Below are 26772 nucleotides of genomic sequence, written 5' to 3' on the forward strand. Positions count from 1 at the left end.
AGCCACATTTGCTCTTTCTGTTCTTCAAGCATTCCATGGTCATTCTTGTTTCACTGCTTCCTACGATAACTGCCCAAGAAAGGGGACGTGGTTGGCACATTCTGGCCATGCAGAACTCAACTGAAAAATTCTTCAATAAAGGCTTCTTTTCCTACCTAATGAAAGCAGTCACCAGTCTCTATCACATTATCCATTTTAATTCTCTGCATAAAACCACAAAATTTTCAATGTGTTTGTTTATTATTTGTCCTCTTCTTTAGAATGCAATCGTCTTGTGAGCAGAGACAGCTTCTGTCTTGTTCATCACTGTATTCCCAGTACATAAAGTAGTACCTGAACACAGCTGGCAAAATAAATGTTTTGGGATAAATTAATACTAAAAATTTTTAAATAAATATTTCCTCAAATTAGTGTGTCAACATAATTTATGGATTTTCAAAAGTATATTTTTCTGGAAAAATGTCATTCCAAAGTGCATTCCAAGACACAACCCTATCATTACCTTTTCTACTTTTTGGATCTTTTGAACTGATTCTTCAGAAAACTATAGGTTCAATGTATTCTTCTATATGGCTGACCATCAGTCTCAAAATTCTGTTTAAACAAGAAAAACATTAATTTGTTAATTTACTCAATTTATATAGTTGATAAACTTATAAGTTTATCATGAAAGAAGTTTTAAATTTTGAAACATAAAATTTAGAACTTTGTCACAAAAATGTATATTAGAAATGCTAAATTCTACAAATTATTTCTAAAAAGAACTTAAAAATAAACTAAACCAATCACTTTTAATTCTAGCACAAGTCAAAAGTATAAAAACAACTATTAAAATATGTTAATGGATACACAATATAAAAAGATAATTTGTGACATCTCTAACAAAGTTTGGTGAGGGGAGAAAAGAATAGAGTTACTTAAGTTAAGTTGTTATCAGCTTAAAATATATTGTTAAAACTATATGACGTTTTAGTAAGACCCATAGTAAGCACAAAGAAAACGTCACGGAGGCTGAGAATACACAAAAGAAAATGAGAAAGGAATCAAAGTATGTCACTACAAAAAAAAAAAAAAAAATCAATGAACCACAAAGGAAGACAACAAAGAGGAATGAAGTGACAAAAAGCTTCAAGAAGGCAAATAATGAACAAAATGGCAATAGTAAGTCCTTCACTATCAGTATTTAAATACAAATGAATTAAAGTTACCAATCAAAAGACAGAGTGGCTACATGAATTTAATAAACAAAGATCTGGCTCCATATCTATAAGAGACTCAACTTTTAGACTGAAGAGCACAGAAAGGCTAGAAGTGAAAGATCGGAAAAAGATATTCCATGCAAATGGTAACTTTTTAAAAGAGAGCAGGAGTGGCCATCCTTATATAAGACAAAATAGTCTTTAAGTCAAAAACTATGACAAAAAAAAACAAAAGAGAACATTCGTGATAAAAAGGTCAATTCATCAAGAATATATAATTATGAATATATACACACCCAATATCAGAGCACCCAAATATTTGAAGCAAACACTAACAGAACTGAACAGAGAAAAAGACAGCAATACAATAATAGATTTCAACACACCAGTTTCAATATGGATAGAACATCCAATCAGGTGATCAATAAAGAAACAAATGGCTTGAAAAACACTATTTACCAAATAGACTTAACAGACAGATGCAGAATATACCACCCTACAGCAGCAGAATATACATTCTTCTCAAGTGCATATGGAACTTCTCCAGGACAGGTCACATTAGGTCACAAGTCTTACTAAATTTAAGAAGACTGAAATCATATCAAATATCTTTTTCTGACCACAATGGAATAAAACTAGAAATCAGTAACACGAGGAAAACAAAAATTCAAATGTGTGGAAACTAAACAACACTCTTGAACAATCAATGGGTCAAAGAAGGGATCAAAGAAGAATTCAAAGAGAAATTAGAAAATATCTCGAGACAGACAAAAACATAACACATCAAAACTTATGGAATGAAGCAAAAGCAGTACCAAGAATGAAGTTTACAGTGGTAAATATTACATTAAAAAGAATAAAGATTTCAAATAAAGACCGTAACTTTACACCTCAGAAAACTAGAAAACTTGTAAAAGAACAAATTAAGCCTAAAGTTAGCAGAGAGAAGGATATAATAAATGTAAAACCAGAAGTAAACAAAATAGAGACTAGGAAACAATGGAAACAAAGAGACAAAGAATTTTTAGAAAAGAACAAAAAGAAGGAACATTATAACTGATACCACAAAAATACAAAATATCGTAAGAAACTACTATAAACAATTAGCTGCCAACAAATTGAATAACCTAGAGTAGGAGCCCCCAACACCTGGGCCATGGACCGGTACCAGTCCATGGCCCGTTAGGAACCCAGCTGCACAGCAAAAGCTGAGCGGCAAGCAAGGGAAGCTTCATCTGTATTTGCAGCCACTCCCCAGCACTAGCATCTCCGCCTCAGCTCCACCTCAGATCATCAGGTATTAGATTCTCATAGGAGCATTGGTCCCTGGTACCAAAAAGGTTGGGGACCGCTAACCCAGAGGAAATGGATAAATTCCTAGAAACATACAACTCACCAAGACGGAACAATGAAGAAACATAATCTGAATACATCTATATAACTAGTAAGAATATTGAACCAGTAATCAAAACTCTCCCAACAAAAAAAAGTCCAGGACAAAACAGACTCACTGAAGAATTCTACCAAACATTTAAAGAATTAATTGGCACCAATTCTTTTCATACACTTCCAAAAAAAATTAAAGAGGATGGAACACATCCAAACTCATTTTTATGAAGCCAACATTACCTGATACCACAAGCCAGAGTCTCCAAGTAAGGAATACTACAGGCCAATATCTCCAATGAATATAGATGTGAAAATCTTCAACAAAATATTAACCAAACTCAACAACACATAAAAAAGATCATACACCATGATCAGGTGGGATTTATCCCTGGGATGCAAGGATGGCTCAACATACAAAAACCAATCAATGTTATATACCACATTAACAGAAAAAGGATAAAATCACATGATTCTCTGACTTGATGCAGAAAAGCATCTGATATAATTAAACATCTTTCGTGGTAAAAGCACTAAACAAACTAGGATTAGACAGAAATTTTCTCAACATAATAAAGGCCATATATGAAAGCCCACAGCTAAGATCATGCTCAACAGTGAAAAATAGAAAGCTTTTCCTCTAAGATGATGAATAAGATAAGGATGCCCATTCTCACCACTTCTTTTTAACATAGTATTATGTTAGAGCAATTAGGCAAGAAATAAAAGGCACTGAAATCAGAAAGTTATAAGTAAAATATCTGTTCACAAATGACATGACCTTACATGCAGAAAACCCTAAAGATTACACACACACACACACACACACACACACACACACACTAGACCTAATAAACATCAAAGTTGCAGGACACAAAATCAATATACTAAAATCAGTTTATTTCTATACACTAACAATGAACAATCTGAAAAGGAAATTAAGAAAATAATGCCATTTATAATATCAAAAAGAATAACATACTTATGAATAAACTTAACCAAAAAGGCAAAAGAACTGTACACTAAAAATTATAAAACACTAATGAAAGAAATTAAATCTGACACAAACAGAAAGACATCCATGTTCATGGACTGGAAGACTTAATATTGTTAAAATATCCATACTACCCAATGAGATCTACAGATTCAATGTAATCTATATCAAAATCTCTGATATTTTTTGCTTAAATAGAAAAAAAAGAAACTCCTAAAGTTCATATAGAACCACAAAGGATCTCAAATAGTCAAAAACAATCTTGAGAAAGAAAAATGGAGCTGAAGGCTTCACATTTTCTGACTTGAAAATATTTAAAAAGTTACAGTAATCACAACAGTATGGTACTGGAATAAAGGCAGATATACAGCCCAGAAATTAACTCCAAGCTTTACAGTTAAATAATTTTCAACAAGGGTGCCAAGACTACATAATGGGAAAGAACAGTCTCTTCAACAAATGGTGCTAGAAAAACAGGATATTCACGTGCAAAAGAATAAAACCGGATCCTTATCTTACACCATACCAAAAAAATCAAATGAAAATAGTTTAAAGGCTTCTATGTAAGACCTAAAACTATAAAACTCATAGAAGAAAACATAGGAAAAAAGTTTAAGGACAATGGATCTGGTAATAATTTCTCAGCTATGACACTCAACGAACAGGAAATAAAAGCAAAAATAGACAAATGGAACTACATCAAACTAAAAACTTCTGCACAGCAAAGAAAAACATCAACACAATAAAAAGGCAACCTACTGAACAGAAAAAAATATGTGCATATCATTTATCTGATTGATATGGGGTTAATATCCAAAATATATTAGGAACTCCTACAATTCAGCAAAAGAACAAATAGCTCGATTAAAAAATAGGCAAAGGACTTAAGTCAACATTTCTCCTAAGAAGATATACGATAGCTGACAAATATGTCAAAAGATGTTCAACATCACTAATCATTAGAGAAGTGCAAATCAAAACCATGAAATACCACATATCTGTTAGAATGGCCCATATAAAAATAAAACAAAGAAATCAGAGATTAACAAGTATTGGCAAGGATGTGGAGAAACAGGAACACTGTCGAACTGTTGGGACTATAAAATGGTGCAGCTGCTATAGAAAACAATATAAAGATTTCTCAAAAATTTAAAAATAGAAATACCATAGGATCCGGCATTACCACTTGTGGGTATTTATCCAAAAGAACTGAGAATAGAATCTTTAAGAGATAACTGTACTTTCATGTTCACTGCAGTATATTCATAATAGCCAAGAACTGGAAACAACCTAAATATCCATCAACACATTGAATAAAGAAAATGTGGTCTATTCATACAATGAATTCAGCCTTAAAATAGAAGTCCTGACATATGTGACAACATGGATGAACCTTGAGGACACTTTGTAAAGTGAAATAAACCAGTTACAGAAGGACAAATAATGCATGATTCCACTTACATAAGGTATCTGAAGTAGTCAAATTCATAGAAGCAGGAAGCAGAATGGTGGTTGCCAGGGGCCCGAGAGCGGGGAAATAGGGAGTTGCTGTTCAACAGATACGGAGCTTCCTCTCTAAGGTGAATTTTCTCCTCACTTCTTTCAGGACTATTATCTTTAATATTCTGTAGTTTAAAAATGATATGCCTAGGTGTAGTTTGGGGGGTGGGGGCACTTATCCTGCTTGGCGGACTCTGTGCTTCCTGTATCTGTAGTTTAGTGTCTGACATTAATTTGAGGAAATTCTCAATCATTACTGTTTCAAATATTCTGTTCCTTTCTTTCTTCTCTTTCTGATACTCTCAATACATTCATGTTACATCTTTGTAGCTGTCTCACTATCCCTGGATATTGTTTATTTTGTTGTTTTTTTGTTTTTTTCAGTTTTTGCTTTCTTTGCTTTTTAGTTTTCCAGGATTCTACTGCGATATCCTTCAGCTCAGAGTTTCCTTCCTCAGCTATAAGTAGTCTTAGTAAGCCCATCGATGTCATTCTTCATTTCTGTTACAGTGTTTATCTCTGACATTTCTTTTGGTTCTTTCTTAGGATTGCCATCTCTGTTTACATTATCCATGTGTTCTTGGATGCTGTCTACTTTATCCATTAGAAGAACTCTTAGCATATTAATCAGTTTTTTAAATTCCTGCTCTGGTAAGTCCAACATCCTTGCCATGTCTGGTTCCTATGCTTACTCTATCTCTTCAAATTGTGATTTTTGCCTTTTGATATGCCTTGTAATTTTTTCTTCCTTGCTGGCCATGATGTACTGGGTAAAACAAACTTGTAAATAGGCCTTTAGTAATGTGGTGGTGAGGTGTCAGCAGAGGGGAGCATTCTGCAGTTATTAGCTTTCAGTCTTTTAGTGAGCCTATACTCACTCTGGACTCTGAACTTCACAAGTGTTTCTCGGTTTTGTTTTTTCCCCCAACTTAGGTGAGATAGAATGATTAGAGTAGGCTAGATTTGAGTATTTCCTTTCTCCCATGTGAAAGGCTAAAGAGGGCTGATGCTGGGTATTTCCCTTCTTCCAGGTAACTCAGGTTTTGACAAAAACCCAGCAAGTTAGGCTCCAGTTAACCAGTTCCCCCTGAAAGCAGGCCTTGTACAGAATAGAGTCCTCTGGTGTATTTCAAAGGTGCTCTTTCTTCCCTCCCCCTCCTGGAAACAAGAGGGAATTTTCTCTAACGTCTACTGTGAGGACCTGGTCAAGCTCTTGGAAGTAAATCTTAAGTTTTACAATATTGTGAGGGCCCCACTATGACCAGGTCTACAGCGAACCTCCAGCAATTTGTCAATTACAGTTCAGGTTTCTTACCCAGCCCTCTTCCTGAGGTGGTTTCAGCTTATGAATTAGTGTTCCAGAAAGCCATGACTCCTTGTATTTGCCTGTCTGACTCTCTGATCTTGGGGCCAGTGGTTTGCCCTATGTTCTCCCCTCTCTTATGGATTTAGGAAGAGCTGTTGATTTATAGGCACTTAATAATTTGAAGGAATTAGTTAACAACAAAGAATTTCTTAGGCCTTTTCCTATACGACCATGATGTAGACTAATGATATGATCTAAACATAATAACTACACAGGAGCTGCCACAGTACTCATTATTTGAACTCTATTTACTATGAATCAGTCCTCAGTAGTTCCATATAATGAAGAAAGCATTCCAGAAAGTTTAACTGATAAAAATAAAACTTTAATCAGATGATGGATTTAAGAATTTTAATGAATGTACATAAATTACTATCACTGAAGTCTCTGTATCAGCTAATATAAAAAAGGCCGAATTACTAACCCCACAGTGACTAATGACCTGCTTTACGTATTTATCAAGGACCTAACTATTCAGATTATGGCTCCTTCACATTCGTTTCTCCCCTCATATCCCGTGTGTGTGTGTGTGTGTGTGTGTGTGTGTGTGTACTGTGTACGTATCTACTTTAGTTTTTATTTTTAACTTCAAGAAGGAAAATTAGGGTGAATTTTACTAAATTAAAATTTTTGGTATGGAGAGAACTTCAGAGGTCTGTAAATTTCAATTAGCAATGTTCTTTCACTTACAAAAGTTTGGTTAGATGTATCAACAACTTGAAAATATTTATGTACTTTGATTCAGTAACTTGACTTCAAGAAAAAAAAGTAAATAATTGGAGATGTATCTAAAGTTTTATATTCTCTGTACTGTTATTTTAAATAGTAAAGCTAGAAAAAATTTAAGCATCCAACAGCAGTAACCATAGCATCAATATATATTAAATACAAACCCAAACATGCCAAAAGTACAACTGTGGTTACTCTTCAGTAATTAGCTTATGGATGTTTTAAAAACTTTTTCTTTAGTACTTTCGAAAATTTCTTCCATGAATATACATTAGTTTTATAGCCAGGAAAACTTAAGTGAAGCCTTTTCTTTCCTGTTTCTCTTAACTGTTTAATACTGGAGGCCTGGCTCTACATAAGGAATGTAAAATTCATGTTTATCCAGAAAACAAACCATGAGTAACAAAGATTTTTTTCAATATGAATACCAAAAATTTTTTCTTATGTAGTGTTCACATAATTTAAGGAAATTTTTAATTTTTTCTATTAATAATTTTTAAATTATTATTTAAAATGATTAACTCAAGAACATGGTTTTAAAAGAAATGGAAACAATAAATCTTTTCTAACCTAATAACCTATTAACCCACTGACCTACTTTGGAATTTAGGTTAGTTAAATCTGGACTGATGGATCTATTAGCATTAATTAAAAGCAGTGCTGAAATTTAACTGACTGGTATAACATAAAACCTAAGCAACGATCCTTAACTACGTTTATCACCATTTATGAAAAATTCTTATTTGTGTCTGTAGATTACAAAGTGATTATATTATAGTTAAAAAGATAATTATTTCTGAGAACAATTTTAACTTATGAAGAAAGACTCAAATACTTTTAAACTTGTCTAATATTTGAGTAAAGATGAAATTAAACAGTAGTCTCAATGTATTCAATACTGACTGGGAATATCAGACTAGCTCTAGAATAGATATAAAATATAAGCAAGAAAAAAACATTCTTGGCTCTATAGCAGTTTCTAAGACCAACTTCAGAACAAAAAGCACACCCAAAACCAAAGTTTCATGAAACAGACCTCTTAGAACCAGAGAAGATTCTGACTCAAAATCATGGCCTTTTATCTCCTAATGTAAAACTTAATGTGACTGTGTCAGACAACAGAAAGAGTTAAGATTATCCTTCAAGCCTATCCACTGACTCCAAAAGACCATATACCTTCGTCCTCAACATGCTTTGTTCCATTAAGTCAATCACCAACTATTTTCCAAATAATGTTAGTATTTTCACTTAAAAAATAACAGGTAATTGCCATACGTTAGAAAAAAATAAACTGCATCAAAGGTATAATCTTTTAAGTGCTTAAGATATTATTGTAACATTAAAACCTGGTAAAAACTGAGAATACTATACTAATTTTCTCTATATACATACATTCATTTTAGAAGTAATAGGAGAATCGATTTTTCTTTATTTTCTATTTTAAAACAGGAATACATGTCAGTCTAAGGAGAATATGGGTTACACTTTACAGGATAGAAAAAAAAGTGTAAATAAGTCAGTGAGAGTTGGTACCGACTCTCACCTCTCTCTAATTTCCTCCCACTCATCTCTTAAACCTTAGCACCCAACCTATAAATACCTCTCCAACCACACAGAGCAGAAGTCAGCTAATTTATTCTAGAAAGGGCAACATAGTAAATATTTTTGGCTTTCTGGGCCCTAAGGACTCTGATGCAACTACTTAACTCTATATTTAATAAGTTTATGACTTATAAATATTTTACAAAATGGATTTAGTTATTTCATAGTAATGTGGAGACAGAATGAAATATAACTTTGCAAATGTAAAAACTGCTATGCAGAGATAAGATCTTTATAGTAACAGTATTGTTGATTATCTCATCAATTATTGTAATCAAAAAATCATAGTTAAATACCAATTAGTACAATTTGGAACTTCAACAAATTTTACGTGTAGCCTATTAAATTTCATCTATCATGTACATTTCTGCCACTATAGCTTAAAAACAGTCATACAAAATAAGTAAAAAATAAGAGTGGCTGTGTTCCAATAAAGCTTTATTCATAGACACTGAATTCTGAATTTCATGTAATTTTACACGTCACAAAATAGTATTCTTCTTCTAAGATTTTTCCCCAATGCTTTAAAAATATAAACACTATTCTTAGTTTGTGGGTCATTAAAAAAGAAAGGAAAAAAAAAAAAAGAAAGAAAAAAAACAGGCAGCAGGCTGAATTTGGTAATGTGCAGACCCCTGATGGAGAGACTTGCTTGTAAGCTGGAGTTGCTTGTAAGCTGGAGTAAGTGATTGACCTTTACCTTAATCAACTGACTCTTTATCTCTAAACCTAAAATCTGACAGGAAATAATTATTATGCTACTTTTCAGTCATTTGCAAATTATCTTCAATTCAGAAAAATACAAGAAGTTATCATTCTTACTTCTGAGCAATAACTGAAAAACATCAGGAATTGCTAAAAATATTTTACATCTAGATATCAATTATTTAACCAATGAATAACTTTTCACACCTCATAAGAATGAAAATTCTTAAGATGATTAAAACTATCAAGAAAAGTTACAGATCATGCCCTAAATATTTTTATAATACTTCATCCTATGCTCCTTACTAGGCGATTTCAAACCTCACTACCCAATAATTATGGAGGGGTTGGAGGTGGAGGGTAGATGGCATACTTATGAGCTCAAAATGAAGATTAAAGGTATCTAGTGAAACTCACCAAGTTCTAAAGATTCATCTAAGAGGAATGCAGAATTTTCCAAAGGCATCTTACACTGTGACAGAATCAGCTTCCAAGTTTCAGCAGCTTTACAGGGAAAAAAAAAAATTCTGTAAAACAAAGGCAGCTTTGGAAATAATGTTAACCAAATTCCAAGTAACAATACCTCTAGTATTTTTTTCCCATCCATATACTCAATATTAATTGGGGCCTCCTCTGTGCCAGGAATTGGGGACACAGCAATGAACATGTCAAATCTCATCAACCCCTCTGGGAGCTCAGTCTGTAGAGCAATTCCAAATGAGATGAAAGCCTTTAAGAATCATGATGATGTGAAGAGAAAGCATGGCAGAGATACAAATTAGTCTGGTGGAACTTAGTTAGAAAAGGCCCTCTAAAAGAGGGGCATTTAATATGAGCGTGAGTATGATCTGGCCAAATAAAGCAAAGGGAGAGGGGTAGATAAAGAACATGTTTCATCCCAAGAAAACAGCATGTTCTAAGGGCCAGAGGTACGAGAGAATATGGCATTTGTGTGGAAGTAAAAGGCGGCCAGTGCAGCTGCTCAGAGAAACAAAAGGGATGAGAAAAGGCATCTCTGAGACGAGACAGGTGAGCGAGGAAATTAAGAGGTAAAACAATTAGCCCTGAGTCACACAGTCACACAGAGCTCAAAAGCAGATCCCATTTAAAACTTTAACCACTCTATCACAATATACTGATTACAATATACCAGTCATTCTGAAGCTCTTCCCAGCCCCCTAGCCTCAAGGGTCTCAGAAAAGACTCTTGGGAAGGAAGTTGAGGGAAAGTCCTCAGGGAGGAAGATCCTTTCAGGAGGATTTCACAAGAGCCTGAGGGAAGACTGCCCTGGGCCAATAGCTAGGCTCCCTATGGATGGATGAACTGATCAACTGACCATCAGGGGCTCTCCTGCAGAACGATGGTAAAGAAGTCAGTCTCGACACCATTCTCAATTACTAATAGTTACCAAGCACTTTACTATATGTGAAGCCCTGTTCTAAGTGCTTTACATGCATTAACTAATTCAATCTTCACGACATCCCTATGAGGTAGGTAGGTACTTTTATTACCCTGTATTTCCAGTATGATTTTATAAAACAGTCTTATCATGGCCATTAATTTTTATTATTAAAATAAAAATTATCAGAAATGTTAACAATACTTACCACAATATTAAAAGCATTTTAATTGTTCATCAGAAAAGCACTATTTTAACTATCAATTAAAAAAATATAGGGTGGTATGGGGAGGGTGAAATTGGTAAGGGGATTAAATATATGGTAGCTGAAGGAACTGGACTTTGGGTGGTAAGCACAAAATAGAAGACATAGATGTCGAACTATAATGTACACTTGAAAATTATTTAATTGTATTAACCAATGTTACCCCCAAAAAACTTAATAAGAATAAAAAAATTGCGATGCAAGATGGCAAAAAAAAAAAAAAGATATCACTACAATGCAATTCCCTGATATGCAGAAACATCCAGAACACCAAAGAAATCATTTGAAACATTGATATCTTTTAATGGAGGCACCATTTAGCCAAAGCGATCTTGTCTTTCTCTGTCCCATACACTTCTGTTAAGGAGAATACTTAACATTTAAAAAACGGGGGTAGGGCTGTTAAAATTTTAGAAGATGATAACAGAAGCTCACCTCAGAGAAAATCCAATGGAAACAGTGATAATAAATACTGAAGTCAGCTACAACTTAGTTTACCCAGGTAAAAAGTTTATGGCAAGACACCTTACATAATTATCCAGAATTATTTAGAATTCAAGATCTGAGAAGCATTTTTAATTACAATTCAAGATCTGTACCTTCATCGTTATCAGAGAAATGAGAAAGAAATGAGTATGTTCTATCAATCACCTGACTCTGACTTAGAAGATAGAGAGAGCCCTTTCTTCAAATCCATGTCATATCTTCAAGTAATATACATCAAAGTTAATTTCATGTTTCATATTTTCTTGAACATTAAGAAACATTTTTATTAACTTTTGCCAAAAGAATACTGGCAAAAAAAAAAAAATCCCTATTTTTTAAACTTGGACAAGTATTTCTCAGCTCAATTTTTCATTCCTACATGGCCTTATTATAGATTCATTTGGTAGAAATGTACCATAAATTCTACTGTAAATTACATACTTAACAAAATTATCACTTAATCTTTTGTAAACTTCACACTAACAACCCAATATTTTTTCTTTCTATTACTAATTTTCACTGAGACCAGTTAGTCTTATTCTAACAAAAGTAATATTCATCCACAGATAAATTCCATAAAAGAAGCAATTCCCTCTGAAGAGATGCATCTATGTTCAGTAATTATTTGTAGTAATAAACAAAATTTATATTATGTTTTACTCATAGTAATTATGATTTAGAAGAAAAATTTTTCTTTAACAGACCACTGTGGTTATGGTTAACATTTTAAATTTATATTCATATTTTTGATTTTTTTAAGTGCTGAAAGAAAAGGACTGCCAACCCAGAATCTTGCATCCAGACAAAATATCCTTCAGGAAACATTACTCTCATACATTGCTGGTGGGAGTATAAAATGGTACAAGCTCATTGAGAACAATAGATCAATATCCTAAAATTATAAATGTTCTTACCCATTGGTCTGTCAATACAGTGGGTTATAATCAGCATTTAAAAAATGAAACAGGATAGGAAAAAAAGAGTACAGGACATCTCATAATGGTTAAGGGTATTTCTTGAAACTGCTGTTTCAGATATGTGCTGATGAGAGTGTCTATATGTATACTGGGTCACAATATAAAATATACTTCTTACTATAGGTTGTGGTCAAAGAAGTTTGGAAGCAATCTGTTTCAGCTCAAAAAAGACAGCCTGAGGCAAAGGGACAAACTGACACTTTGGGAAAGGAGAGTTCAATTCCAAGATGTGAAGACGTGAAAGTGAAGTAAGGCATAAAAGGAGATAAAATAAACAGTAAGGTATCAAGCTACACAGAGGTATACGAAAACGACCAATTTGGGCGTGAATGCAGGGAAAAGGAACAAAGAGAAATTATCTGAGAGCAAAGAAGAGATAAAAGAGATACAGCAAAGTCTGTTCCACAGAGTGTTAATTCTTAAAAAGAATTCTGAGTATTTTTTGTTTTCCTTAATGACACCATTTTCTTTGCTTACTCTTTTAAGGTAAATTTTAAATTATATACGTTTATATAATGTTCACATTACATTTTTATTGGACAATACTAGTCCAGTGCCTGGAGTACTGCTATTATCTTCTTTACAGTCATCTGTTGATTTGTCAAAGAGATGTGCAACATCTTCTGCTGTCATTTTTTTGTCATTATGAGCAGAAATGAAAATTTCTGAATTTGTAACTGTTCAATGAAAACTAAAAGCAGCCTACAAAGATAGTATCTTGAAGCTTCTCCTATAATTTCTTGAAAAATAATGCAATGTGGGCAATACAAAAAAAAAAACTGAAAAAGTGATGCAATAGTGACAATTTTTTCCATATTCTATGACCCTACTATGTGATTCTATCATTCTTCTATTTTCATTTTATCTCAAGAGATTGACGTAATTGATGAGTCATGATGAAGCAGCACAATGTTTAAAGGTAAATGAACTGACCCAAGTAATTATAAGCCAGGCCAAAGCCATTTTCAGACATGGAAGAATTTAGAATGAATACACTCCAGCAGAAAAAGGGAGAATGCAAACAAAAAAAGAGAAAGAGAGAGAGAAAGATGCGGTATCTAAGAAACAGTCAATGTAACCCAGAAATGCAGTGAAGGAATATCTCAAAATGACAGATATACAGTAGGCTTCCTCCACATCAAGACTGTAGAAGGGCTCTAAGAGGAATATTTCCAGGAAAACAAGGGCTTCCGTCCAACAGACAGACACTATAACTCAAGCAAGAAACACGTGAGGATTCGGTAAAGGTACATTTCTACCAAAAAAAAAAAAAAGGGCAAGTACAGACTTGGGGGAAAGGTAAACAATATTAGGCAAACTAATCAGACTATAAAGCAGAATATAAAGCAAATCAAAGGATTGTGAAAAATTTATGAACTATAAGCAAAGATAATCAATCTTATATTGATATCAAATATTTTATTTTTTGAGTTTCATTTGCATCATGACTTTGGACCCACAGAAAAGAAAAAATAACCTAGCTCAATAATTAACTGCAGTTTATTGTATTCAGCTTTTAAAATCTACCTACTGACAATCCTGAACATCTTAATTCTCATTACAAAACAGAATGTAAATGTTATCAACCTGGTCACATGCTATAAAATGGATGAACCTAGGGATATTATATTAAGCAAAATAAGCTTAAGGAAAAATACTGCATGATTCCATCTATATGAGGTATCTAAAGCAATCAAAATCACAGAAACAGGAAATAGAAAGGTGGTTGCCAAGGCCTAGGGGCAGGAGGAAAACAGAATTAGTGTTCAGTTGGTACTTCAGTTATGCAAGATGTAAAAGTTCTAGAGATTTGTTGCACAACATGGATATACTTAATACTAGTGAAAAGTATCTTAAAATAATTAAGATGGTATGTAATATGATGTTTTTCTAACAATTTTTAAAATGCAAAGTAAAAACGTTATTTGTAATTATGGGGATAAATATTTTAAAACTACATTTACTTCTTATAGCTACTGGCTACTATTGCTCAGCAGTTATGGAGCACTTCCATGATCACAGGAAGTTCTATTAGATAATGGCTAGTGTAAGAAAAGCAGAAAATTAACAAGCCAAAACACTAAAAACCTCCCCCCTTGCAAATTATTTGTTCTCTAGTCCTGTTTTCTATTTTTTCATGTTCTTTGCTATTTCTTTGTTGCTATACTATTTGTGTTTATTGAATGTAAAGTATATTTTCTCTAAAGTTTCCATTTCCTGAAATAACTTTTATTCTGAGTCATTTGTCTTTTGCATGTTACATTTCTGTATTTGCTTTAGCAGAAGTTTTACTTCTGATGTTAATTATTCTTTAAATGTTTGGTAGAATTCACCAGCAAAACCATCTGATCCTAAACTTATCTTTGTTGGGAGATTTCTGATTACTGTTACAATCTCCCTACCCATTACTGATGTGTTTAAATTTTCTACTTCTTCATGATTCAGTCTTAGTAGGTTGTACATTTCTAGAAATATATCCGTTTCTTCTAGGTTCAGCAATTTGGTGGCATATAATTGTTCTTAGTAGTCTCTTATAATACTTTGTATTTCTGCTGTATCAGTTGTAATGTCTCTTTTATTTCTAAGTATTTGAGACTTTTTTTCTTAATACACCATGATTGAGTAGGACTTATCCCTGGGATACATGAATGGTTCAACATACACAAATCAATAAATGTAACGTACCACATTAATCAAAGATAAAAATTATATGGTTGATTATTATTGAGTAGATACAGAAAAAGCACCTGATAAGGTTAAAAATCCTTTCATAACTCTTTAGCTTTCAAAGGTCTGCCAATTTATCTTTTCAAAAAAAAAAACAGCTAGTAGTTCAATTGATTTTTTTACATTGTTTTCTTGGTCTCTATTTCTGCTCTGATCTTGGTTATTTCCTTCCTTCTGCTAACTTTGGGCCTAGTGTGTTCTTTTTCCAGTTCCTTGAAGTGTGGTTAGGTTGTTTATTGTGACTTTTTGTTTGTTTTTTGTTTGGTCATTTTTTTAGTTTGAGATATTACTGATATATATGTAAATTTAACATGTACAATGTAGATACATGTATATACAGCAAAATGATTTTTCCAATAAGGTAACAGCTCCATTCCCTCACATAATTATGATTATGATTGTGTGTGTGTGGTGGTGGTGGTAAAATCTACTCTCTTAACTTTCACATATATAATACAACATTGTTAATTAAATCACCATCCTGTGCATTTGATCCGCAGATCTTATTTATCTTTTACAGCTAGCTGGAAGTTTGTACCCTCTGACCAACATCTCTCCATTTTCCTCAGCCCCAGCAACCACCATTCTGCTCTATTTCCATGGGGGTTCGGCTTCTTTGAAAGTCATCTTTTGTGTTAGGTTTAGGGCTTCCAAAATGCCTGCAGAGACCTGCCTGTGTAAAAAAGCTTGAAAGTGATGACTTTCCCTTTGTCTTTAAATTAAACATTTTGTTTCTCGATTAGACAGTCAATATTATATTAGTTTCAGGTGTACCACACAGTGGTTAGACGTTTATATACTTTACAAATTGATTCCTCTTTCAGTCTAGCAGCCCACCTTACACCATACACAGTTATTACAATATTATTGACTATTCTTCCTAAATTGTATTTTACATTCCAGTGACTATTTTGTAACTGCCAATTTGTATTTAATCCCTTCGACCTTTCTTCTTAATCTAGGCATTTATCACTATAAACTTCTCTTGTAAAACTGATTTTGCTTCATTTCATATGTTTTGGTATGCTGTTTCCATTCTTGCTTGTTTCAAGGTCTTTTCTGATTCTCATTTTGAGTCTTTCTTTAACCAATTGACAGTTTAGGAATATATTATTTAGCTCCTCAACATCTATAAACTTTCCAGTTTTCTTCCTGTTATTGATTTGTGGTACCATATCATCGCAGCTAGAAGATACTTGGTATGATATCAATCTTACATTGGCTAAGCCATGTTTTGTGACCTAACATATGATCTGTCCTGGAGAGTGTTGTGCGTGTGCTTGAGAATAAGTACTCTGCTGCTGTTGGATGGAGTTTTTTGGATATGTCTGCTAAGTTAATTTGGTCTAAAGTACATTTCGTGTCCAGCATTTCCCATCTGATTTTCCATCTACAATGCAGACTCTACATGATCTACCCATTGTTGAAATTGGGGTGTGGAAGTCCCCTACTACTACTGTATAGTTGTCCATTCTACCCTGGATCTGTTTTTGCTTAACATATTCAGGTGTTCCAATGTTGGCGTACATGTATTTAATACTGCAATATCCTCCTGATGAATCGACCCCTTTTTTACTATACAATGACCCTGTTAGTTTTTGACTTAAAGTCTGTTTTATAGCTACCCCTGCTCTCTCTGGTTTGCATTTGCATGGAATATCTTTTTCTATCCTTTCGTGTCCTTGAAGGTGAATGAGTCTCTTGTAGGCAGCATATAGTGGGTTTTTTTTTTTTTTCAGTCTGGACAGCTGCTCTATACCTTTTGAGTGGAAAATTTAATCCATTTATATTAAAATAATATGATAAGAACATACTAATGCCATTTTAATTGTTTTGTGGCTATTTTGTAGTTGCCTTGTTCCTTTCCTCCTCTTTCACTGTCTTTGCAAATTGGTTATTTTTTGTAGTGGTATCCCTTGATTTCCATCTTCTTTATCTTTTATGTATCTACTGTAGAATTTGCTTTGTGGTTACCATGAGGCTTATGTAAAACATCTTCTAGATCTAACAGTCTATTTTAAGCTAACAACTTAGATTACATACAAAAGCTCTCTTTTACTCCCCTTCCAATGTTTTGTTTTTTTGTCATAATTTACCTCTTTTAATACTGTACATCTATTAACAAATTATTGTAGCTATAGTTATTGTTAATACTTTCATCCTTTAAACCTGTATAATAGAGTTAAGTGATTAACGCATCACTATATTACGGTATTAGAACACTTTAATTTTGACTACATACTTACCTTTAACAATATGTTTGTATTTTCATGTTTTTGTCTTACTAATTAGCATCTTTTCATTTTAGTTTGAGAAATTCCTCTCAACACTCTTTTTAAGGCAGGTCTAGTGGTGAAAAACTCCCTTAGCTTTTGTTTGGGAAAATCTCCTTCATTCCTGAAAAATAACTTTACTGAGTAACGTATCTTTCTTTGGCAGGGGTTCCCTGCCCACCCCCACCCCACCCCCCATCTCCCACCGAACACTTTGAATACATCACTTTCTACTAGCCTGTAAAGTTTCTGCTAAATAATCTGCTCATTAACTTCTGGAGTAGGGGAGGTTTCCCTATATATGAGGATCTTTTTTTTCTCCTGCTGCTTTTCAAATATAGTGTTTGATTTTAGACAGTTTTATTACACTTGTCTTGAAGAAGATAATTTTCAACTGAAATTTTGGAGTTACCTATTAGCTTGACAAACTTGGGATGTTCAAATCTCTCCCCAGATTTAGGAAGTTCTCAACCATTATACCTTTAAATTGGCATTCTGCAAATATAGGGTTTAAGAGAAAGGTGAAGTGGGTAGAGGGGATCAAATATATGGTAGCTGAAGGAAACTGGACTTTGAGTGGTAAACACAATAGAATATACAGATGTCAAATGATAATGTACAACTGAAAATTACAAAATTGTATTAACCAATGCTACTCCAATAAACTTAATTCAATATTAAAAATTAATAAATAATTAGCATTCTGCTCTTTTCTCCTTCGCTTCTCCTTCTGGGACTCCAATAATGAGTAGGCTGTTTCTTTCAATGGTATCCTATAATTCACATAAACTTTTCATACTTTCGCATTCTCTTTTCTTTTTGTACCTCTTATTGGGTGATTTCCAATTACCTGTCTTCTCATTCACTAAATCTTTCTTCTGCTTGGTCAAGTCTACAGTTGAGGACTTACTGAAATCTTCAGTTCAGTCATTGTATTCTTTAACTCTAGGATTTCTGTTTTTTCTTAATGGTTTCTATTTCTTTGTTAGAATTTCTCATTTTGTTCTTTGAAGTTCAATGAATTCGAGAGGATTATTATGAATTCTTTGGCAGTTTATAGACCTCTATCTCTTTAGGATAAGTCATTAAAGTTCTGTTAGTTTCCTTTGGTGGAGTCATGTTTCCTTGATTACTCATAATCCTGTGGCCTTGCATTGCTGTCTGCACATTTGAGGAAGTAAGCACCTCTTCCAGCCTTTACAACCTGCTTCAATAGACAAAGTCCTTTACCAGTCAGGTCATTCAGAGACTCTGAGTGGGTCATCAAGTGGTATCTGTAGACAAGTATGCTGCTGGAGCCTCTGGGCAGGCTGGCATGGTGTCTGGGTCAGCATGTGGATACACCTGCTGCTTGCATAATCGTGGATCATCCTAGAGACTGAGTTCATTGGTTTAGGCCTAGGGCTTGAATCTGTGGTAATGGGCCTCAGACCTGGTTCTGCATGGCTAGACATGAATCCTGGGTCCACAGAGACCAACCAGGCACTGAGTACCAATGGGGTGGGCCCAGCATCTGAGTCCATGGGAGCTGGTCCAGTACTAGGATGAGGCAGTTTGGTTTCATTGGAGCTAGCCTGGAGCTAGGGTAAGCCTGACAACACTGGCCACGGGAGTTAGCCTATAATCTGGGGCCTTGGTGGCTGGTCTTGCACCAAAGGAGGCTGGGAGCCTGGATCCATGGTGGTTGGCTTGGTGCTGGGGTGAGCCAGGAGCCTAGGTCCAGAGGAGCTGGTCTAGAGTTTAGATCCACAGGGGCTAGCCTGAAGACAGGGCAGGTCAAGGACCTGGAGCCACAGTAGTCAGCCTGGCACTGGGCCCAGCAAGGAGTCTGGGTTCACAGGCACTGATTGTGAGCTGTGGGGCTACAGGAGCTGTCCAGGGTCACTGGAGCCAGTTGGTGCTCGGATGTGCCAGTAGCTTGGTGTTGTGGGAGCCACCTGGAGCCACGGAATCCAGCATGCACTGAAGTGAGCCAGGAGGTTAGATCTGTAGGAGCCTGCTGGGAGACTGGTCCCAAAGGAGTTGGCTAGCACCAGGGTGGGCCAGGAGCCTGGGTTCACAGAAGCCCATCAAGAGCCTGGGGCCACAGGAGCCAGATAGTGCTAAGATGCCTCAGTTTACAGGGATACTCTGGCAGCCTGGAGTTGAGGAAGATGCCTAGAGCTGCAGGAGTTGCCTGGGGACACTGGAGCTGGCATGCGCTATGGTAAGATGGAACTGGGTTTGCAGGAGTAAACTTTTTTTGGCAGAAGACAAGCATTAGAAATTCCTATGTTGCCATTTTTTTCCAAGGATGAAATATTTTTTTCTTCAATGATGAAATTTTATATACTCTGATGATAATACTATGTCAACTGCTAATCTTTAATAATTAAGAATTTTAGAGACCTAAAAAATTAAGTTTTAAACATACAATTTAAATTTATTGCTTAAATAAAATGTGTTTCACCAACTAAAGTTGTCAAAGCATTTTCTTAAGTGGTTAATTAGTAGTATAAGTGAGAATTCTCAATTGGCACAAATTAAGAGTATTTACATTTGGGCAACTAGGTTATGATGTGATATATTACTCCCATTTATGGTTTAGTACTCCAGTGGTATGAAAGTTAGTCTTAAACTCCTTAAAAAGCTTAGAGTCCAACTGGATTATATACAACTAAATGTTCTTTTAGACAGATGGGAAGATAAATTCTCAGACTATCATTATATGCAATAATGTTAAAATAATTACTAAATATATGAATCAAGTATTTAAATATATGCATGAATATAAATATGGATAATCAATAGCTTCTGCATTTAGTTATGTTCAAAAACTAATTATTAAGTCTATACTATGTCCAGGTACTATTTTGGGTACTAGGATTACATTACTGAACAGAACAGACTCTACCATTAGAAACTTATGACTTATGTTAGGAAAGTATTTTCATTTTTATTTTCATAATATCTACTCGCTAGTAATATCTTTAGGAAATCCAAAAAGTACTCGCTAGTAATATCTTTAGGAAATCCAAATCAGGGCTTTCAACAAAAGGTAGCAAAGGGAAGAAGGAGTCCTAAGGACAACAAGATGCCCTCTTCTAATCATATCTATAGGCTTATGATTTGACAGTTGAGATAAAATAAGAACTTGTTTCAGGTTGCGTATTATTCCAATGGTATTTCATTACCCTTGCTGCATATTAAAAACCATAATTACTAAAGTAATTATTTTAGTGCTAGTAATTGTAATGTAGTGCAATCTAGGTTAAGTGGCAAACAAATTTAAAGAACATTTCACTACTACTGAATTTTTTTAAATGTGCATGTTTTAGGACCTAGACAAACAAGAAAAGGATTTGTAGAAAAGCAAAGTTTTAGAATATATCTTAGCCATGCTACCCTGAACAAGCCCAATCCTGTCTGATCTCGGAAGCTAAGCAGGGTCAGGCCTGGTTAGTACTTGGATGGGAGACCACTTAGGAAGACCAGGTGTTGTAGGCATAAAAACTAAAAACAAATAAATAAATAAAAATAAGGGATTGTGAGCTGACAAGGTCCTTGCAATCTGTGAGGTCAACCAAGGGTTGCTGCGCCTAAAAAAATAAATGAATAAATTTTAAAAAATAAAATAAAATAAAAATAAAATATATCTTAAAGTCAGTAAACATGTAACCAATCTCTTACACCTTCAGCAGGCACCCTGTAATTGATTTAAGAATAATTATAAAGATCTTTAGTCATTAAAAAGATTTAAATTACATTCCAAGGCAGAAAAATATACTAATATATTTCTAAAATACTTATATATTAAACGTTAAGAAAAGCATTTGAAGACCAAAACTTTTAGATCATAAACAAATTAGTAACACTATATTCCCTGAATCTTCCACTCAATTAGAGATTTATTTTTGGTCTTTTTGAGGACTGCTGTGTAATGCTACTCCTCTGTTTAGATTTAATCCCTATGTGTTTAATTTTCTTATTCATGAGTAAAGCTTACTTGAATCATTAGACTATAATATGCTGACAGCTTCAAAGTGTCAAGCCATAAAAAATGGCTTGGCTCATCTATTCGGGAAATGGGAAAATTCTTTCAACAAATGACATTTTGTGTACTAGTCTGCTTATATGCTTTCAAGTAATAGTCTCAGATTACAGGCCTAAACTTTTTTCTCTTTTGCCCTAACCCTTATCTACACTTCCTCTCTCATAGTGACTCTGTAATAAGATGTAATACTATTTCTGAAAATAGGTAACAACTACAAGCAACAGGTTGTAAATAATGCAGTATAAAGTGACATCTTAAATAACCAGTACTTTCATTATATAAACAGTAGAATTTCATACATTTGTCATATGTCCTTGTTAAAGATGTTATTCTTTATTTACATTTAAAATATCCCCTAGAAATTCCAAGAGAAATTGCCTTTAAAATATATCATTAAGTTCTTAGGGGATGTAAGTATAGGTTTTGATTTTTGTTTCCTGACCCATTTAAGAGCCCTTTTGTTGTTTGAAAGATTTTTAGATTAAAATCTTAAGGTGCTCTCAATATTTTATATGAACCTTTTATTGACTACTAAAATCAAATTAAATATTTTTGTCAATTAAAGGTAAGTAGTATATACCCAACAACACAGAGAACTGCTTGCTATCCTCATTTATAAGTAGAAGAGAAGACTTGGCTCCTGGTGCCTGAAAAAAATTATTTTTAATACTTTCAGTATAAATTAATTGTAATTAAATAAATCTAAAGTGAACCTAGTATTTGCGTTTTTTTACTTTATGCAATGATGTTACACTTATCATTTATTATATAAGAAACTACTGTGCAATGAGTTTCTAGGCAGCTTTTATTTTGTCTGCATATCCAATTAGTTTCTTAAAACTTACATATTATTGAGGTAATAAATGCTCACAGCTTTAAAAAAAAAAAAAAGTGTGAAAGGTTTATAATGGAAAGGCAGCATAACTGTCCTTACCTGCAGTCCTACTACCTAGAAGCAATCACTTTACCTATTTGTTTGTAATTTTTAATATTTATCTTTATAATTTTAGATAACACGTCTTTCTCGATTAATCTCAAATTACCTACTGACTCCTAGCTAGGAAAAAGGTTTTAGTTCACTTATATTGTTTCCAATCTGCTCTCTTCTCTCCTCATTCAAATGGCAATCAATCTTATTGAGCACTTGATATGTGGCTAGTAAAACTGAGAAACTGAATTTTAAATTTTGTTCAACTTTAATAGCTAGATGTGGGTAGTGGCTACCATACTGGATGGGCAGCCCTAAATTATTCCTACCTTTAAGAATGTACTGAAGTTTTCTTCTTTATGATCCAGTATTACAATCAATTTTTGCATATGTTCTGTAAGTGCTTGGAAAGAAGGTATGTCTCTATTTTCAAAGCAGAATTCAGTTTATCCATCAAATTTTGCTTACTGAGATATTTAGCTGTTCTATAGCCTCAATTTTTTGTTCTTTTGATACGCGATGATCTGTGAGAGATCCATTACACTGTTCCACCAATACGATTTTTCTGAATAAGTCTCCAGTATCTTTTTTGCCTTTTGAATATTAATGCTCTATTATTTTATAAAAATATTTGGTATATCTACATTGTAAATTATAACCTTTACAGTCATAAAGTACCCATTTTTGTCTCATTTAATTCTGTCTCTTTATATTTTATGTATAGTTCTGTTATTTTAATAAGGTTTTTATTTTTATACTAGTGGATACCTTTGTAATCACATGCATATATAATGAACTTAGTCTTCCATTTCTTCACATATTACCTATTAGTTCTCTACTATAAGCTATGTTAAGATATGCTTGCTTTTCCTCCTCCCTTTCTCATCATTAGATTTCAACCAAAAACAATCTTTTCTACTGTGTACTTTTCTGCTGTTAGGTATACTTCTATTACAATACTTGTTGATTTTATATGCTATTGACCCCTAGTTATTACCGAGATGGCAAGCAGCATACTTAACACATGTATTCAAGCTCCCACCTTATTTCTCCTTTTCCTTCTGAAATTGTTAGTTGTTTCATTATTAGACTATATAGCAAACTAAGGTCTGCTCAAATATCAACTTCTCAATTAAGACTTCTCTGTCCACTCAATTTAAAACTGTAAACGCCACCCTCCCTGCCCCCATACTCATATACTCCAACCCCCTACACTGATTTTTCTCCATAATACTCATGACTAGCACTAACATATTTTTAACTTATTAGCTGCTCATCTGGTTTCCCCAGTTGAACTGTAAACTCCCCAAAGGCAGGGCTTTTTGCCTACTTTGTTCACTGGTATAAAACACTAGCAATTAGAACAGCGTCTGGCACACAGCAGATGCTCAATACTTGCTGAATGAACACGACAAAGTTTACTACTAAAAGTATATTCAAAAACTGAGAGAAATTAAAAGCTTAAATGAACACAGAGACTCAATATTGTTAAGATGTCAATTCTCCTTAAAATGATCTATAGATTCAATACAATCAATCAAAATCTCAATAGCTATTTCTATATAAAATGACAAGTTAATTTTAAAAGCCATATGAAATAAAGGAGACCTAAAAGAGCCAAAACAATTTTGAAAAATAAGCACAAAGTTGGAGAACTTCCACTGTCAGATTTAAAGCTACAGTGATTAAGTCATTAAGGTACGGATGTAAGGATAGACATACAGTAGTTCATTACATAGAGAGTTCATAATTAAATTTGTTTTCTCAACAAATGGTGCTGGAATAACTGTACATCTATTGGGGAAAAAAAATTTTTTTAAACAACTGCAACCTTTTCTTCACACCATGTATAAAAATTAATTGTCAATGAATCATAGACTTAAACAATAATTGTCAATGAATCATAGACTTAAACATAAATGCCAAAACTATAAAACTTCTATAATAAAACAAAAGAGAAAATCTTTGAGATGGGCAAATATTTTCTAGGACAAAAAATATGAAGCATAAAAGAATTGATAAATTAGATTTCATCAAAATTAAAAGCTTCTCTCTTCCAAGGCACCATTAAGAAAATAAAAAGGGAAGCCACGGATTGGGAGATAACTTTCACAACTCTAATATCTGATAAAGGCCTCATATCAGATATTATATTAAAGCAAAAAAAAAAAAAAACCTTGTATCTCAAAAAAGCAAAACCCCAATTTCTTTACTGGGCAAATATTTAAGCATACACTTCACAAAATAAAATATATAAATAAACACATGAAAATATGCTCAATATCATTAGTCATTAGGGAAATGCAAATTAAAATCACAATGAGATACACCATAACACACCCACTAAAATGGAACTCAAAAACAATGATAATACCAAGGGTTGGCAGGAATGTGGAGCAACTAAAACTCATACATTGTTAAAGGGAACATAAATGACACAGCCACTTTAGACAACGATTTGTCATCCTTATGTAGTTAACCACACAAATACTAAACAATCCGGAAGATCCATTCTTAGGTGTTTGCCCAAGCAAAATGAAAATTCATGTCCACAAACGTTTAGCAGTTTTGTTTGTAACAGGCAAAACCAAGAAGCAATCCAAATGTCCACCAACTGACAGTTATAAATAAATTATACCATATTCCATAAAATGGAATACTATTCAGCAATAGAAACACACCATTGACATAGATGAATCAAAGACATTACGCTAAGTGGAAGCCAGACCCCAGGGAGACCATACACTGGTCTCATTTATATTATGATCCCATTTACATTATGTTACAGAAAAGGCAAGACTGTATTAATAGAAAAATTAATAGATTAGTGGTTGTGGTAGTGTTTATAAAAACATATACATTTGTCAAAACTTAGTCTGTACGCTTATATTGGTGAATCTTAAAATATATATATTAAACCTCAATAAATCTAATTTTTAAAAAGTATACTAGGTCAAAAACTAAATTCCAACTATCTAAAACCTAAGAGAAAAATACTTAACACAAAACAGCTCACAAAAATTGAGTATTCTGTACAGCTTTTAAAAATAATAGGGAGTTGTCCATAACCAACAAGAATGGAATAGTTACAGCAGCAGACTAATACTCTTACTGAGAACAAGTAGAAAAGCTAAATAAATTACAAAATTATATTTTTAAAGGCAGCAGAGAGATGTGGAAGCATGGGGAATAATAAAGTCTAAAACTCCAGAGAAGAAGAAATCTATTTTAAATGATTTAGATGATCTGCAGTTGTCTTTTCCCTGGGGGTATTTCCAGATTTACTGGAGGCTGAAAACTGAGACTTGCCCTGTGCACAATATCACTGCTATAAACTGAGAAGCCGGGAGAGCTTCTGTTGTTTACACAGGGCAGAAGAAACAAAACTGGGAGGCTGCAGGGACCTCAAGCTCAAGGCTAGTATCTCTCACAAGATATTTGTTTCATTTTAAAACTGTGCAGGGTAAGAGGCTAAATAATTAATTGAAAAACTTTGTAAAGCAAAGTTAATTACCCACCTTTGGCACTGCAAAGGGAACAAAGACTATCAAGCTTTGAATTCAAAGTCCTGGAAAACCACACCCTACAAATAAGGCAAGCAAGAGGAAGAGCACCACCAAACTACTAAAACAGCAACCTATCCTCCACGTAAATTAAGGTGATTGGCTCCCTATTCTATCTCTCTAAGAGAAAAGATGAACCCCCTCTGGCAGAATATACTTGGCAATGATTGCTTTATTTTGCTTTTTAATTCACAAGGTCTGGCATTCAATCAAAAACGACAAAACATAAACAAAACAATCAACTAACTTGACCTAATTGACATTTATAGAACACTCCACCCAACGACAGAATACAATCTTTTCAAGAGTATACAGAACATTTGCCAAGACAGACCATATTCTGGCCATAAAAGCAAGTATCAATAAATTCAAAAGGCTCCAAGTCATATAAAGTATGTTCTTCTTTCACTACAACAGGATAAATTTAAAAATAACAGAAAGATCTCTGGGAAATCTTCAAATATTTGGAACCTAAATAACACACTTCTAAATAATCTACAGACCAAATAAGACATCAAAAAATAGGAAAGTATTTTGAACTCGATTAAAAAAAAAAAACTATATATATATATGTAGACATATATATATAGATATATATATAAACTATATATAGACATTTACATACATACATACATTATAT

The 26772-nt window shown here is 33.6% G+C and overlaps 1 protein-coding gene and 1 pseudogene across 8 annotated transcripts in view; one reads left to right on the forward strand and one right to left on the reverse strand.

Annotated features, from left to right (window-relative positions):
* CLOCK (clock circadian regulator) overlaps positions 1–26772 on the reverse strand; it is a 105177-nt gene that overhangs the window by 61793 nt on the left and 16612 nt on the right. For 3 of the 8 annotated variants that reach the window (XM_006922512.3, XM_015597566.2, XM_015597559.2), the window contains exons 3-4: positions 9899–9985; positions 503–594 (exon numbers count right to left, since the gene is read on the reverse strand). The exons of 2 other annotated variants lie outside the window; for them this stretch is intronic. The gene's annotated coding sequence lies outside the window, so the exon portion shown is untranslated. The remainder of the gene's footprint in view (positions 1–502; positions 595–9898; positions 9986–26772) is intronic. 3 more of the 8 variants (XM_025040271.1, XM_015597563.2, XM_015597562.2) reach the window with 2 other exon arrangements.
* Positions 20976–21094, forward strand: LOC112471560 (annotated as a pseudogene).

Source organism: Pteropus alecto, unplaced genomic scaffold (assembly GCF_000325575.1).
Source record: "Pteropus alecto unplaced genomic scaffold, ASM32557v1 scaffold57, whole genome shotgun sequence".
Taxonomy (NCBI): domain Eukaryota; kingdom Metazoa; phylum Chordata; class Mammalia; order Chiroptera; family Pteropodidae; genus Pteropus; species Pteropus alecto.